This window comes from Furipterus horrens, unplaced genomic scaffold (assembly GCF_987537825.1).
Source record: "Furipterus horrens unplaced genomic scaffold, mFurHor1.1.pri manual_scaffold_7, whole genome shotgun sequence".
NCBI classification, from domain to species: Eukaryota; Metazoa; Chordata; class Mammalia; order Chiroptera; family Furipteridae; genus Furipterus; species Furipterus horrens.
Genome location: NW_028327177.1, coordinates 37,307,761 through 37,326,289, shown reverse-complemented (window position 1 = coordinate 37,326,289; position 18,529 = coordinate 37,307,761). Strand labels below are relative to the sequence as shown.

At 35.5% G+C, this 18,529-nt stretch overlaps 1 protein-coding gene across 1 annotated transcript in view; it reads left to right on the top strand.

Moving 5' to 3' along the window:
- The window catches only part of CUNH8orf34 (chromosome unknown C8orf34 homolog), a 326,713-nt gene that overhangs the window by 227,552 nt on the left and 80,632 nt on the right, over positions 1-18,529 (top strand).

The window sequence follows — 18,529 nt, the reverse complement described above, 5'->3', positions numbered from 1 at the left end:
CACTCCATGTAACTCCCACATGGTACAGGAGACAACAAGCTGCAGTGACCTTACCTTCAGAACTGTTTTAAAGATTGGCTAATATTTTTAAGTTGACTTCAAAATGAAAAACTTATAAAAACAGTAAGCATCATATGTAATATCTAAAGGAGAGTCAGTTTGCTTATTTCTCTTTCTGATTCTTTCATCTCCTTTATTTTATTTGTTCCACTTCCCTCTTCTTTCACCATCTGAATGAAGTCCTGTGTGACCAACCAAACCATGTTTATTTTTAAATGTTCATTGAGCTCATAAAAATACAGAGTGTGATGGGGCTTTCTTTCGACACTCCGTGTGTGACACTCTTGACCCGAGACATGTCTGCTTGAAGGCAAAAATAAAACACAAAATCGCCAGTCTAGAAAAGAAAGAAAATTGGGGAGGACTTAAAGACCTCCTATATAACATAGCTTCACATCATAAAAAGAAAATAAATCTTTATTAGACACGAAGAATTGGGATTTAGGAGCATGTTTGGGTAGATACTGGGATCACAAAAACAAACAAACAAAAAATAAATTGAGTTGTACAAAATATCCATAAATTCTATACATGGGTACATTACTCTGAGTAAGAGACAAGCCATTTCTCCAAAGTCATGAATTATCATTACATCTTTCTAAACTTGTCTATGTTTAGACTAGAACATGTTTAATTAATTCTGACTGCTTGCCTAAATTTGGTCTTTGACATTATGTGTAATTTCTAAGAATGTTTTAAATATTAACATATTATTTGACTTTCAATATTCTATAACCAACAGTAATCAGAATCCTGCTAGTAAACATGTATATCTAGCATTTTTTAAATGCTTATCTTATATTGTGTAACTTTCTAGAAGAATTTTAGGAAAAAATAATCATAGTTCATTTTTTAAAAATTAAAATTTTGTATGATAAAAGGAAAAACAGTATTACTGTTGACTTTAGTAAAATAAGTGATAAGAAGTTAGAATAATTATTATTTATGTCCTGTTTACATTAATTATATTCTATATATACTATAGCCATGATGAGAATATAATTATTTACATCAATTATTATATAATTTTTAAATACCCTAGTAAATCTCAAAAATCAGAAATTTGTACCAGTTGTTTTATCATTATAACACTTTGAAACTAAGGTATTATATAAGCAACATAGTAAACACTTCTCTGGAAGAGAATGATATATGATAATGTAACTGGTGAGAGCACCCATAAACAAATACAGTGCATGTTTAATGTGTGAAACTACTGTTATCCCAAGCTTTTCTCTTTCTCTGTTTTTTTGATAACTAGAGCTCTTCTTTATTATCACTTTATTGGAGTATCATAAAGAGTTCAGGTTAAATTCAATAGCCTGTTAAATTCTCCAAGTCAAATGGTCACACACAAAAATAAAATAGATGGAGGGAGAAATAAAGAATGTGACAATTCCGTCAGAATTGACATTTACTGAATAGCTAAGACTCAAAAATCTTAAATCTGCCAAGTGCTAAAACTGATGATGAATTCAGTTTAAATTCCCAGAGAATAAATTCATCCCAATTGATCAATTCAGTGCCCTTGTATGTAATATTGAAACAAATATGTACATTGAGACATGGGTTTGGAAATTGCTTTAAATAACACACGGACAGTATCTCTTGCTCCTGAGCATTTTGAAGCTAAGGTAGTTCAGAAGTACCAGCCATGTGTACCAAACACCAGATTAGGTATTTAGAAACATTATCTCTAATTCTCACAAAACTTTTCCAAGTGTATGCCTTTAGCTTCATTTTGCAAATGAGAAATGTAGTTGAAGAGACTAGGCAAACTGATTAAGGTCTAAAGGTTGGACTGTGGAACAGGTAGAATTTGAACCTGCACCATCTGACTTGAAAGCCCAGTCTTGCTGCTCTACAGTGCTGCCTCTTTATTTTAAAGCAGTCAGATTGTTGGTCCTATTTTGGAATTAGACGCAGCATTCAAGTTTATTATACTGCCTAGTCCATAAAGGCTAATAGGGTCAACTCAGGCTTCTTGTTTATAAGAAATAAAACAGTCTATTTGTTGTGCTACAGAAGTTCAAATAAAGTAAAGTGATACTTTTTTTGCCTACACTTTTGAGATAAAATGATTATCCTGTTTTTATAGGCTATGAGTCTGGTAATTTATATGCTGCCCTAGAGATTTGGACCCCATGTAATAATAAATAACTTCAAACTGAAAGGTTGATTATTTATCTTTTTTCTAGAGACACTTTAGAATAAACTATTTAATTGCTATTGTGAATAAAACACTACAAGTGTTATGTATTTTATAGGTATCTTGATTCTAGGCTTATTACATCATGAGGTTGATACCCTTTTAGATTGAGTTGCTATGACTTGGTAATTGTCCAATAAAATGATGTTTTTATCTTAACCACTTGAGCCCCTAAAAACAAGCACAGCCTGATGGTTAAGATCTTGAACTTTAGTGTCTAACCGTGTCCCACTTTCTCCTCGCTGAGCATCCTTGAGCAACTCCTTTAATTCCCTAGTGACGAGCATATAGTAAGCACTGCACATGTTGTAGCTTCTGTGCTGTTGTAGATGACTTTTAATTCATTTGAGAAAGGGTGCAAATTTTGAAGGGGCCCCAAAAGAAGAGTGGGGAAATAGTGCAATGTATAAGCTGCTATATTTTTGTTCGAATAAATAATCTCCCTTAGTACAAGCAATATTTCCGAACATCGACTGATTTACTACTTAGATTCCCTTGAAATTCCAAATTTGTATAAGCCTTTTTCTTTAAGTCTCTAATTAAAACTTTTTACTGAGTATTTTCTAAGGGCTGCAATTTTTGAGATAGGAGAATAATGGTTCCATAAGCAAATTAAGTATCCAAGAAAACTGGCTGTCTTCATAAATCTTAGGAAAATAAAAACAATAAGCATTAAGTGCATTTGACATTTTTTCCCTTTGGGAATATTAAAACAAGCTGTTAGAATGACACACAGTAAAAACACATTATTTAAGTGATTTGGGAAATGATGACAATTTGATTAAGAAAGGATTTACACTTTATATGGTATTTCTGTGAATAAAATAATCATAGAAAGTGCCATGACTGAAAATCACGAGTTCCTCAATTTTGTACATATATCTATTATCAAGAACATCAATATGATATGAAAATAATTATTGCTATAGGGGAGGAGGTTATAAGGGTACTAAATGGTAATGGGAGAAAATACAATAAGGCTTTTTTCAAAAGTATCTTAATATCTATTATTGTTTAAATACCATTTCTAATAATATAGCAATAGCACTATTGGACTTAATTTTGTGGTCATGAGTGGGAAGGTTAATTTATTTTTAATTTAAGCATAGTTGGTATGCAATATTCTATTAGCTTCAGGTGTATAATACAGTGATTTGACATTTCTATTTCTTACATTGTGATCACCCCACTAATTCTTGTGATGATCTGTCACCCATGGAAACCTATTACAACATTATTGATTATATTCCTCTTTACCTTCTTCAACCATCCCCCCAACCCTTCCCTTCTAGTAACCATCCCTTTGGTCTTCTGTTTCTATAAGGCTATTTTTGTTTTATTTTGTTCGTTCATTTGATATTTTTTTATATTCCACATGTAAGTGAAACTATACTGTATTTGTCTTTCTCTGCCTCACTTATTTCACTTAGCATAATACCCTCTAGATCCATCCAAGTGGTCACAAATGGAAAGAATTCCCTCTTTTTTATTACTGTGTAATATTCCATTGTATATCTGTCTATTTATATATAGACATATGTGTGTGTATATGTATATATGTATGTATAATATGTATATGTACACAAATATATATGTATCCATACCACATCTTTATCTAGCTATTTATCATTGAATACCTAGGTTGCTTTCATATTTTGGCTCTTGTAAAATAATGGTACAATGAACATAGGGGTATGTATATCTTTTTAAGTTAATGTTTTTATTTTGTTTGGATAAATACCCAGAAGTGGAATAGCTGGGTCATATGGTCTATCTATTTTTAGCTTTTTAAAAAATATCCATACTGTTTTTCATAGGGACTGCATCAGTTTGCAATCCCACCAACAGTGCACAAGAGTTCATTTTTCTCCAGATCCCCGCTAACACCTGTTATTTGTTTACTTTTTGATAATAGCCATTCTGACTGGTGTGAGGTGGTATCTCATTATGGTTTTGATTTTCATCTTCCTGAGTATTAGTGATGTTGAACATCTGTTGGACATCTGTATGTCTTCTTTAGAGAAATGTCTTTTCATATCCTTTGCCCATTTTTTTCAGTTGGATTGTTTACTTTTTGTTATTGAGTTGTATAATTTTCTTATATATTATGGATAACAATCCCTTATTGGATATGTCATTTGTGACTATATCCTCCCATCAGTAGGCTGTCTTTCTGTTTTGTTGATGGTTTCCTTTACTGTGCAAAAGCTTTGCAGTTTGATTTTTGCTTTTGTTTCCCTTGCTCAAGGGGACATATCCAGAAAGTTATTACTCTGGCTTATGTCAAATAGTTTAATAGAAAAGATTAATTTAAATGGCTTTTCATATTTTTTCTACTTATATTTCTCTACTGGCATAATATGAGGCATCTTATATTAGAAATAGGAACAAATAGTGAAAAACTATATTTACTTTTTTACCCATATCTAGAAACTTCTTATTTATTCACTTGCTTGACATCCTGGACCTCCTGGTACACATTGTAGTAAAATTAGAATTGCAATTACTTTCAATTACTTGTTATAGTAATTACCCTGATAATTGGATAACAATTTCTGAAAGGCTTGCATAAGTCATATCAAATGTATAATTGTATTTATTTTATCTCTATGTATGTCTTCTATTATTTATCTTCATAACCCCTGACCAGTTAACTAGTCTCAATGATATATATATATATATATATATATATATATATATATATATATATATATATATATATATATATATATATATATATATATATATTTTGGAATCACACTAGGCTGACTATATTATTATTATTAAAACAAAGAATACTAAGTATCATTAAGTTTTGAGTTTTCTTATAGCATTTCAAAATAAGAACCAAAATTCACAGAGTATGTATTTATCTTAAATTACAACATTAGTGCTCAAAATGTAGCATGAAATGCCTAAAAGGAAAAAACCAAATAAGTTTGATTTTAATGCCATCATGCATTATATTTCTATAAATCTGTACTTTTAGGATAGGTCATTTGAGTTTTTTGTTAGTTTTCTTCAGAATTTTAGATGCAATAATTGATTTTTCACTTAAAACCAGCAATTTTATAACATCTAAATTATAGCATATAAAAATCAGAAAAATAAATGAAATTTATGAAAAAAAAACATGACTTGAAATATGATAATTATACAACAATGAATTTAGTTAAGAAATATCTAAGACTCTGGAAAAGTTTTATTTGCATGCTAGATGTGGTTATCAATGCAAACCATTTTTAGTTTTTCAAAGCAGAAGGCAGTGAGAAAATAGTTTCACTATGAACAAATTCTATGAACATTTCAGACGATCAATTTATTTGCACATCAGCAAAATAAATTTTAGAGTTAGGTAGTTAAAATTTCACAAAGTTCTACTTATATTCCCTGGTAAGTCTTTAAATATACTTTTCCTTCTATGCCAAAAGGCATCTTAACATCTTTATGCCTTTTATTGTCTTTTCCAGTTATGCAGACATTTATTTTCAGTGCTGTCCTTCTTAAGAATTTTAAAAGCATTGCTAAACAATAAAAGTAGGTCTTTATCTTTTCTATTATAATCTCTGCAAGGAAATCATGTACGTTTCTCCTAAATCAACTTTGTTTTTAAGATCATCAACTTGCTTATCAGCAAATTTTAGTCTGCTGTCCAGATACCAAAACACAAGGCAACTTAATAGCTACTTATTCAAAAACCATTTGTTATCTAATTTTGAATTTACTACACAGGGTTCTGTTAAAAACAAACAAGCCAAGCTTCTTGCCCCAACAAACTTAAGCCTAGAAAAATATGTCATTCTTGGGGGCAGTGCTGAAGTAAAACATTCAAATTGCAACTGTTTATTGCCTGTTATGGGTACATCAGTGCTACACTAAAAGATTAAAGAAAAGCATTAAAGAGGGAAAAAGAATTAAAGGAAAAAAGGAGACCAAATTATGTTGGTATGCTCAAATGCCTTAAATTTGACTGTGTTCTATTGGAATATAGAGTGTTACCTTTATGGAGAAATCAAGTCATAAAATCCCCACTTGGGAATTCCCTACATCTGTTTGATGTGGAAGGATGCTAGCTAACTCACTTCCTTAAGCTGCAACCTCAAAATAGAGTGGTTTCAGATTTCTAAGTAAATTTCATATTTTTCCATCCTCTATCCTCCATTTCTTCTAATTAGATGAAATTTGGTGGAGTTTCTTTACTCCTCACAAAATGTACAACTTTATGATGAAGAATTGCTATGTGACTGCCCATGGTTCATTCCATCATGCTTGTTCAATATTTAGTGACAACTTTTCAGAATTTGTGGCACTCATACTTCTGGCAACATTCTCTCAATTGCCAAGTGTGGGCAGAGAGAACCCTGCTAAAATCTCACCTCTCTCTGGTATCAAGTAATATTACTTGTATTTTGGGAATTCAGTATGCCTCATAATTATATTAGTTATCACAACTTAATTTCAGTTATTCCAAATCTTATGCAATAAAAAAGCAAATAAATGAACATAAAATATCTAAGGCAGTGTGACTTATTGTCATGCCCAGTGCTATACCATAGAAAAGAACTCAGCCATCTGACAGATGCATCCAGGGGACAGACTGAAAAGGGGGATGGTCTTCCATCAGGTACATATGTGAGGCAGCCTTTCGTTTCAGTACTATGAGTAAGGGCTCTCTGATTAAACAAAAGAATGGCTAAGGAAGGAACAAAGTTTTGGCAGTGTTTCAAAGGGTGTTTTGGCTCCCACACAATCCATATTTCAACGTGTTAGAAACCAGAGTTTTAAAAAGACTGTTCACAGCTGCTGCTGAGCTTGCTGCCTGCTGACCAAGCTATTCTCAGAGTTAGGCCAAGTGTACAGCATCCTGATTCCAGTGGAGTCTGACTCTAAGATTTTTAACCTCAGTAAGATGGAACTGTACCTGTTCAGAAACAAAATTTAGTGTTCAGCTAAAAGTCAATACCCAGCCAGTTAGGGAAAGAAATAGATCAACATCCTCCGGTAGAGTCTTCTCTATTTTTGGCACCTGAGGTGTGGTACGACAATGCTACCACAGTGAGAATGGACGGGGGGTCCACATCCTTGCATCGCTGTCAAAAGGAGACACTACAGAGGACTGTCCCCCAGCCAGCGGTATCAACACTACCTGGGAGCTGGGTAGAAACACACATTCTGGGTCTGTACTCCAGACCTTCTAAATCAAAAACTGGGTAGAGCCAGCAGTTCATGATTTGAGAAGTTCTCTTGGTGATTTCAGCGCACCATAAAATTTAAAGAACCGCTTCTCTACAATGTCAAATAAAAACCTAACTGCCTACTTCTTTTCAGGTAGATTTAAAAAGGGTTCTCTCAGGGATGATGACAGGCCAAGAAGCATACCCACCCTTCGCCAGATCATTTTACGGACACGAAGTCTAGTTATAAATGTCACATTAACAGTTGGTGCCAAAGGAAGGTTGAGGATTATGGTGCCCAGGGCTGCCTCTAGCTCAGACATCTCGTATCTGGCTGCTTTCTTTTGGAGTTCCTTTAGCTCCAGAACAGTGTGGCAATTTGAATTTAATCCTTTCTCATGGCTGTCTCAGATTTGAGGAAGGTAGTAGTGTCCTAGGCTTGTCCTCTGTGTACATAATAATCTGGCCAAGGTGTGTTAGTCAGTGGCCCACATTCCAGTCATAGCTGCCTCAGAAATCTGTGGTCTCCCCAGAACCAGTCCTGCTCTCTACCTGATTGTGAATTGACATTTTACATTTGAGTTGAGATAGAGCAAAAAAGAGTGAAAACAAAATATATCTATTCTCCATGTGTGCTTTCCTTCAATTTGGTTTTAAAACCGTTAAGCCTCTGCCAGGAGGGTAATTAGCAGCAGAGATAGGAGGCCACCTATGCCAACTACATGTCTGCAGTCAGGTGTGCAGGAGAGAACTGTAAATCTGATCAGAAAGCCACAGATAGTTTGCTGGTCCATATAGCTCCCTTTCAGGAGATAGGAAGTTAAAAGGAAAATTTAATGGGAAGGAGCATGGTTTTTATCTCTATGTCTCCATCAATCATGAAATTTTAGGGGTGAATGTACAGAGGTGCTTGTGACTGAGAGAGAGAATTTAAAAAGCAGAATATAAAGAAAGACCTCTGGTGAAGGAGAATGTTATTCTAATCCATTCTGCTCTCAGGAAAAAAAGGTGCTTCATCTTGATGTATTGTTACTTATCCTCATGTGATATAAATAGCAGGAGTTAAAAATCAGCAAGAGTGCCTGCAGATGAATGCTAGAAGAAAGATTTTAAATCAATATAGTACTAAAATAAGAAGGGAAATAGAGGTACTGTTAGAAATTTTCTCTTGCCAAAGGAGACGGGTGGGGGCGGAGTGTTTGCTGGAGTTTCTGGAAGGTAGAGATGTACCCAGGGCACAGAGAATGCTCTGAGGGGACAAGAGAGACAGTGTCAAAGGGCCAAAGTCAAAGTAAGCAGACCACCCATCCAAGGGTCAAACTGGAATGGCCCAGGGTAAGGAAGAGTGCCTAGGTGGAATCAAGAGTTTAGAAAAGGAGTGACAGGAAAAAAATCCAGGTAATGAATTCCCTGAAGAATTGGGACAAAGGCCAAGGGCAGCAGAGTTCCATAGTGCTGCAATGACATTTTCTAGGGTAGAGAAGGAAGTATGGCAAGTGCATCTTGACTTCAGGATAGATGCCATTTAAACAAGAGAGTTATTCTGGAGGAGCCTAGGTGTAAATTCATGTGCGAGGCCCTCATGGTTGGAGGATGTCAGGCCTGGTCTCTGACTTCAGGAAGTCTGTGAAGTTAATTGGAGAGATCATGCGAATACACACAGGCCTCATGCCAGACTTCAGGCTCAGTGCTCAAAGGAGAGCTTTGCTCCTAAGACCCTCAATGAATTTTTTATGTTGATGACAAATTTGGCTCTTTTAAGACTTCAAAATTGAGTAAGTGACAATAAGTTATATAATTCCCTTAAAAATAATTCTGGAGTCTTACAATGGAAAATGAACATTTAGAAAGAGACTTAGAAATAACTTAATGACTGATGTTATAAAAGAAGCTTTGTGAATTCAAAGCAGATTTTGGAGGGGAAAGATAAGTTAATTTAAAACCCTTTGAGGAAAATGGTTCAAAATATCTTAAAACCAAAACTTTTCATTGTGGTTCCCGACCTTGTCGACATTATGATATACAATTTATTTTCTAGTGAAATAGAATATTATATTCTTTGAAATAGCTAAATTAAAAAGTAGAATCTCACATTCTGAAGTTCTTTTTAGATATTTTGGAACTCAGAAAGGGCAAACTTCTCCCCACAACCCATTCTGTCCAGCATCTCTACATGAATATCCAACTGTGTCTTGACACCTCCACCAACATGTCTAAAATGCCTTTGAAACATACCATGTCTTCAATTAAATTATACTTAATTCACACCGAATTTTCTGTTCCCTGTTTTTTTACCCCCACAATTGCTCAGGACAAAAAATGGCAATATTGTTTATTCCTCTCTTTCTCTTACTACCCCAAGCCCAGGTTATCAGATATACTGTTGGCTCTAACTACAGAATTGACCCAGAATCAGTCCACTTCTTACCACCTTTGCCCTACCACCCTTGGGCAAATCATGTTCATTTCTCAGCCAGATTGCTGGAATAACCTCCTAAAGAATCTCCTTGCTTTCATGCGTGTTCCCCAACAATTTATTCTCAACACTGCAAGCAGAGTGATCCTCTTGAATCAGAAGTCTGATCATATCACTCCTTTGTTCAAAATTCTCCACTAGCTTCCCATTTTCATTAGGAAAGAAGACTAGATATTTCAGCATCAGATTTCGAATGTCCTACTTGATCTAGCCCAAGCCAGCAAAATTTGAACCACTGCTATAACTACCAGTCTCCTGAATGAGCTTTGACCTCTTTTATTCTTGACTGGTTCATCCTCCTTAAGGCTGTTTTTAAGACTCAGGGACTTTTCAGCAACATTTACTTAACAAATGTGTGTCAGACATGTGCCTACTACTATGGTTGGCCCTGTGATAGGTACTACAATAGTCTCTGGGGATACCATCTTTTGTTGGCTTATTCATTATCAAGACTGGGTCAATGGAATGTGATTGTTGACTCACAAGCTTGGAGATAGAATTTAATAATATTTATAACAGCATTTTCTTTAGCTAGGTCTCACAAGTCAGTATAAAATTAAATCTGATTCATTTAATTTAAACCCAAGAACATTTACTATCTTTATCAGTCCCACTTGTATCCCAGTTGAAATACCTACCTCTTATTGGTTACTAGTTCTGCACATGCTTCTGGCAACCAGCTTTGTGCAGGTGCAACCTTCGGCATCTCACTTATGCTGGTATCTTTTACATGTCATTACCTGTCCTGGGATGACCGATGATAATAACTCAGCACTAAGGTATGTGCAGCTCAAAAGTTTAGGCATATCAATGCTCAAGGGTCACCCGTGACCAGGAACCTATGGATAAATGCTTTGCCTTTTTGTCCTTCAAGTGGACACATTTCATAAAAATTCTCCAAATTCTTGTGATATTGAGCAGCCCCCCTGTTCAGAGGTTGACTCAATGATGCATCCTTGTCTTGGATTTCTCTCCATTTATGTTTTCCTCCCTTGTCCCTTACACCTGTCTCCCAGATCATACAACCATAAGCTTCTGTCTCACATTCTGCATTAGGGTGAACCAGGCTAAGAATTGCTTAACCCAAAATCGATGCAGGGTGATTTTTACCTCTTTTCAAGGGACTATAATTATAATTATACTATAGCATTCTGTAGAAAATTCCTCATACATAAGTTGGGTCCTATTTTCCTCTTTTATCTCCAGGGTAAGCTAATTTTTAAAAAATAAAGCCTTAAGAAATCTTTTTTTAGAGCTTACAATATATCAAGCTCAATCTAAGCTAAGCTTTAGGGACATAAAATTATAAAAAATGAGACACTTGGAGTGTGTTGATGAATAAGCATCTAAAAAAATAGTTAAAATCTAGTAACATAACAGTTTTGGTTAAAAAAAATGTATAGCTACTAAAATTTCTGGAAGAAAAGCTTCTTAAAAGAGAAGAATCTGGATTGGAAAACGATGATTAAGCCAAGGAGTAAAAGAGGTGAAAGTAAATTCTCCTAGAGGTAATTATATAATACACAGAAGCTTAATAACAAGATATCTGCCAGAAAGGCAAAGTAGTTTGAAGTTTATGGAGTATAAAAATCCATAGTACAATATCCAAGAAAATAAATTTGCAGAGACAGGTAGGAGTTTTGCAATAGAGAGACTCAAAAGACTTGGTGAGGGAATTATAACTCATCTTCAGAAGCCAATAAAAATGCTAGAGTTCTTAAGCTCCTGAGTCAAGGATTATTTTGGGAATCTGGTTGAAATCACTGACTCCCTGTCCAAAACAGAGCACATCAACCAAAAAGTTGTGATTTTATCTATTGTCAATTATTGTGATTCCACTGAAACCTGTCCATGGGCCCTCTAAGAATGTATATGGATGTCAAGATCTCTTGCATTAAAATATTCAAAGCATGGGAGTACTACGATTGGATTTGTTTTGAGCATTCTAGTGGCCACATGAAAAATGGATTTTTGGAGGGCAAGTTTCCTAAGTATGAATGTCAATGAGAAAAGTATATAATGATCCAAGCAAATAAAAATGAGCAGCAAAAGTATAATAGTAGCATAAAGAAAAAGTGATGGATTCAGGAAATCACTTTAGGAAGAATAATTAGCAAGACTGGGAGTGATTAGCCACATGTAATGCAAGGAAGGGAGATGATGAAGTTGAGTTTTCTTTTGGACATGTTGCCTTTGAGATGCTTATGGTGCATTCAAATAAATTGTCCTGCAAGAATTTGGGCATACCAATCTGGAGCTGAGGACTCAAGGTAAAGATCTGAAAAACCTCAACCTGTATGTGGTAAAAAGCCATAAGAGTAGATGAGCTGATTCAGGGAGATGATGTAGAGTGGTAAAAGAGTGTTCATACAAAGTATAGCTAAAAATTAAATAAAAACAAGGTCTGAAAAGTTTCCATTGTATATGGTGTAAGCAGTCACCTTCAAATGGTAGGAGCACAAATCAGACTAAAACAGGTTGAGGGGTAAATTAAAACTGTGGAAGCCAAGGCATTGAATGAATAATATTAGTGAGTTTGGCTCAAAGAAGAATGAGCAAGAGGAAGCAACAGCTAGATGTTTTTGGATAATTATGGGTGGGATTTTGCTTTATGTTTGCTTGTTTTTTAAGGCTGAACATGAAGTGAGTTTGTTTTCATGCTGTGGAAAGTGAGCAGTGGAGATAAACAAAATGACTCACCATGGATATAATAAAATAAGATCCAAGAGGGTTATGAAATGGTAGGATTTAAATCACCAGCCTAATGGATGCTCTAAACCTTACATAGGAAAGAAGGCCTCTCAAATTCTGTGAAAGGTACATGTGGATCCAGTTGAAGATAATTTTGTAGGTGCTGTGTCAGGGGAGAGTAGAAGGTCTTTATTCTAGATTCATAATTTTTGTGGATGATAAGTAAAAGAGGTAATATTTTTGAAAAAACTTTGAAAGGAATAGAAGACAACCAAGAAGGCCAAGTTCAAAGTTACAGAACATCGTTTTATACTCACCACTCCTAGATTGTCATGATTTTCTCCAATATTATTCAGCTTCACATGTGCAGAAAAAATGATAGCTAAATACAGGGTTAGGGTCTTGTTAGGCAGTCATGACAAAAGGACATGGGTGCATGGGAACTGAGGACACAAGTCCAGTTTAGTAGTGCAGGAAGGGAATCAGGAAGGGCCAGATACCTGGGAGAAAATGGAGAGGAAATGGAGATCTATATTTAATTGAAGAGGAAGTGTTAGGGACAGTGAGTTTGTGGGGGGAAAAAAGGGTGTGAGTTTGTTGTTAAAGAACTGAGCATTGGATTCAGTAATTTCTGACATAAGACAATTCTGAGTTATCTTTCCTTGGGTTAGGGAGGGTGAAGTGTAGGAGATGATCTCCAGATCGGAGATAGAAGGTTCTGAAATTAGTGTATAAATACACATGGACATGAAAATCGTTCATGATGATAGTAACATTTGAGTTGAAGATGAAAACATTAAGCCTGAGCAAAGCTTTTACAGCAGAAGGATGACAGGTTAATATTTATAATCCCTTGTTAGTGGAGGTGGAGCGGTTAGGCAGCCGCCCTTGGAGAGGAGGTACTGTACTCTTAGAAGAAAAAAGGAACGCAATATTCTTAGAACAGAAAAGGGTTTCAGTACTGACACATTTTGTTGAGGGGCAGAGAATATAGAAGAGTGTTTAATTCAGAAAAGGAGTTTTAGAAAGTGAAGAAAAAAAGTTTGGGAGTATGAGTAAAAATTTTGTAGGGAAGAAAATGATTTAACTTTTATTAAGACTGTATTTCCCGGACTTGCCCACACCACCCTTGTTTGTATAGCACCTATTAACCTCTTACAGAAGTAGCGCTGTGTGGATTACAGCTTGGGAAACATTGGCAGGGCACTCAAGGGTAGCAGGCTGTGAAGCATTCTGCAGTAGAGTAGGTGCCAAGTCACGGTAAACTCAACTCTTCAGGTATCCGGAGGGCACTGCTTGGACAAGGATGAGCCAGAGTCAGGGCCACCCAATTTGTTGGGTTGTTTTCATGGCCATTTGTCTTTTCAACTGAACTAAATTGTGACCTCTGTGAAATCAGGGACAGTTGTAATTGCTTTACATCTCTACCACATCTGGCTTATTATTGAGCATATTAATAAATGCTAAGTAAATATTTCCTTTCACTGAAGCTTGCAGTGAGCAAAATAAATTACAACTTAGTTGTTATTTCTTGCTTCTTTCTGCCTTTGTTGGAGATATACTTTCCATTTAGGTTTTTAACCTAATATTAAATACCCAAACAGGTATTTAATTTAATAATTTTGTCTTATACCTTTTTTTAAAAATCCTCACCGGAGGATATGTTTAGAAAAAAAGAGAGAGAGAGGGAGAGGAAGGGGAGGGGGTGGAGACATAGAGAGAGAGAGAGATTTATTGGTTGCCTCCCATACATGCCCCGACCAGGGATTGAGCCCACAACCTAGATATGTGTTCTGACCAAGGATTGAACCCACAAACTTTTTGGTGTATGAGATGATGCTCCAACCAACTGAGCCACCTGTACAAGGCTTGACTTACACCATTTAATATCTCATGTACCTGCATACATTCTATCTTTGATAATTTTGATGAAGTAGACCTAGGAAAGAAAAACCAGAAAAGAATATTTGATATTGCTGATTAGTGAAATACTTATTTCAATTATTAGAAGTAAAACAAAATAAAGAAGAAGTAGTTGGACAGATTTAGGATATATCTAAAGCACTTATTTAAAAGTTGTATTGTTTTTTACAAGTTAAATTTTAAAAATTAGTTAGAAGTACAAACTCCACTTGAAATTTTTGAGAAACCTCCACACTGTTTTCTATAGTGGCTCCACCGATCTGCATTCCCTCCAACAGTGCACTAGGGTTCTTTTTCCTCCACATTCTTGCCAACAATTGTTTGTTGATTTATTGATGGTAGCTGTTCTGACAGGTGTGAGGTGGTATCTCATTGTGGTTTTGATTTGCATTTCTCTGATGATTAGTGGTGTTGAACATCTTTTCACATCTATTGGCTATCTGGGAATATATTTAAGGTAAACCAAAACACTAATTTGAAAGAATATACACACCCCTATGTTCATTGCAGTGTTATTACAATAGCCAAAATTTGGAAGTAACCCAACTTCCCATAAGTAGATGTAGAAATAAAAAAGTTATGGTACATACACAATGGAATGCTACTTGGCTGTTTAAAAAAAAAGAAAAGAAAGGAAGAAAAGGAGGAAGGAAGGAAGGAAAGAAGAAAGAAAGAAAAAAAAAGAAAAGAGAAAAGAAAAGAAAGGATCTTACCTTTTTTTATAATATGGATGAACCTAGAGATTATTATGGTAAGTGAAATAAGCCAGTCAGGGAAAGACAGATATCATATGTGGAATCTAATGAACAAAATAAAGAAACAAACAGAAGAGAAACAGATTCATGGATATAGAGAACAGACTGACAGCTGTCAGAAAGGAAGGGGGAAGGGGACTGTGTGAAAAAGGTGAAGGGATTAAGCAGTATGAATTGATAGTCACAGAATAGCCACAGAGGTATAGATTACAGCATAGGGGATATAGTCAATAATATTGAGATAAATAGGTATGGGGCCGGCTGGCTACAACTCTGTAAAGTACTTTACTTTGTTTTTAAAGTATATTTTATTGATTATGCTATTATAGCGGTCCCAATTTTTCCCCTTTACTCCCCTCTGCCCAGTACATCCCTTCCCTCCAGCAGTCCCATCCCCCTTAGTTCATGTCCATGGGACTAGCATGTTAAATTCTTTGGCTTCACCCTTTCCTATACTAATCTTAATGTCCCCCTGACTATTTTATACCTACCAATTATGCTTCTTGATCCCTGCATCATTTTCCCATCTTTCCCTCTTCCCACTCCCAGCTAATAACCTTCCAGATGATCCCCATACCTATGATTCTGTTTCTGTTCTGGTTGTTTGCTTAGTTTGTTTTTGTTTTTATTTTTTTATTCTGTTGTTGATAGTTGTGAGTTTGTTGTCATTTTAATGTTCATAGTGTTGATCTCCTTTTTCTTATATGTATCCTTTAACTTTTCATATAATAAGGGCTTGGTGGTGATGAACTCCTTTAGCTTTACCATGTCTGGGAAACACTTTATCTACCCTTCCATTATAAATGATAGCTTTGCTGAATAGAGTAATCGTGGTTGTAGGTCCTTGATTTTCATCACTTTGAATACTTCTTGCTAGTCTCTTCTTGCCTGAAAAGTTTATTTTAGAAATACACTGATAATCTTATAGTAACCCCTTTGTAGGTAACTCTCTTCTCTTGCTGCTTTTAAGATTTTCTATCTTTAACCTTTAACATTTTAATTATGATGTGTCTTGATGTGGTCCTCTTTGGGTCTAGTTTGCTTGGGAGTCTGTGCTTTCTGGACTTGAATGTCCATTTCCTTCCCCAAATTAGGAAGGTTTTCCTTCATTACTTTGTTCACATAAGTTTTCAATTTCTTGCTTTTCCTCTTCTCCTTCTGGAACCCCTAAGATTCAGATGTTGGCATGTTTAAAGTTGTCCCAGAGGTTTCTAAGCCTCTTCTAATTTTTTTCAATTCTTGTTTCTTCATTCTGTATTGGTTGACTGTTTATTTCTTCCTTATATTCCAAGTCGTTGATTTGATCCCCGGCTTCCTTCCCTTTACCATTGATTTTGTGTGGATTTTCCTTTGTTTCACTTAGCATAGCCTTCACTTCTCCCCTTATGCATTTGCCATACTCAATCATGTCTGTCAAGTCTGTGATTTTGTTATCACCAGTATTTTGAATTCTGCATTTGTTATATGGGCTACCTCTCAGTTCCCCCACTGGAACCTTGATCTGTTCCCTTTTTGAGCCATACATCTCTGTCTCCTCAACTTGACAGCCTCCTGTGTTTGCCTCTGTGTCTTAGGTAGAGCTGTCGCACCTGTTACGTTGTAAGGGATGGAGCCTTAGGTATTCATTAGTGCCAGGTGACCCATTTCGTTATGTTGTGGTGCTGTATGTGGGGAAAGGGTCTGAGAGGGAACAATGCCACTTGCTCAGCACTTGCCCCTTTTCCAGGAGCTTCTCCCACTTTCCATATGGGACTGGTGCCCCTCTAGCTGTTGCCCTGGTCATGGTTCCCCGAGTGGGTGAGTCTGTGGATGTTCTAGGACTATAGGGGCCTCTCAACAAGCAGTCTCTGCTGAGAGACTGGCAGTTTCTTCCACTGCCCCAACCCCCACTGATTTTCACAGTCAGAAGCAATGAGGCTTTATTTTCCCTGGCTCTGGAACTGGAACCGTGAGCTGTGTTGTCTGGTTTGGGGCTGGGGTTGGGATTGCTCCACAGGTATCCCTCCCAACTTCTATAATCTGTGACTGCACTTTCTGTTGTCTGGCCACAACTGCTGCCATACCATGTCCTCTCTGCCCTGGCTCTATTCCTCCTACCTGTGTGGATGAGTATTATTTCTTTATGCCTTTGTTTGTTGGACTTTCATGCAGTTTGCTTTTCTGGTACTTCTGGTTGTTTTTAGTTTTGAGGTAGTTGTATTTCTTTTTATTGTTGTGGAAGGAGGTAAAGTGTGTCTGCCTACACTTCCATCTTAGCCAGAAGTGTATTTTCTAACCACTTTGCTATACATATGAACCTAATACACAATAATATTGAATGTAAACTGTAATTGAAGTTTTTTAAAGTATAAAAAATATATATTTAACCAAAAAATGTTATAATTGCCAGAAAGTTAACCTTGAGAATTCTTTAATTAGACTATATAATAAAGTAAATATGGTTTTGTGTATAGAAGATAATATATAAGTATAAATGTATAACATATATGGAGACATATAGAATTTATTATGGAAATACAAGTGAAAATATAATTTATAATATTTATAATTGCACACAAGGTAAATAAAGAAACATGCATATTTTTGAATATGCAGAAGTCAAATGCAAATTATTATATGATTCCCCCAGGGGATATAAAAGCAAAGATACAAAATTGTTGAAAATTTGAACTTTTTAGCATAGTACAGTTATGAATTATTATTGATTTTTAAAAATGTTAATACTATGTGTTATGTATTTATTAATATTCTTCAATGAGGGGACTTGCTGTCAGCTAAATGCAAGAAAAAGGTAAAAGAACTGAAAAAAACTCTAATCTCTGGATAGTTTGTTGCAATGTCCTCTAACATTAGCAGAGCTTATTCTTCTGTTTTAAGAGAGAGCTCCGTTTATTGATGAGCTCTACCACCTTTGATAGAGTATTTTCACAGTGTACTATAAACCCGGACTGTTTGAATTGGATTTTAAGAGTCTATTTTTCTCACTATAGAGATGTGGATACAGAAGCTCAGAAACAGCTATTGGTAAAGTACCTACACAGGCTCTCTCTCCTGAAAAAGATACAATGTTCTGAGAATCCCAGGCAGTCACATATATTAAAAATCTTTATTTCCACTATTGAGACTTATCTTTTTTTAATATCTTTTTATATTGTTTTTCTGTTACAGTTGTCCCAATTTTTTCCTTGTATTAAGACTTATCTTGATCCACAGGCCTTAAAGCTCAGGTCTGGTTAATTTG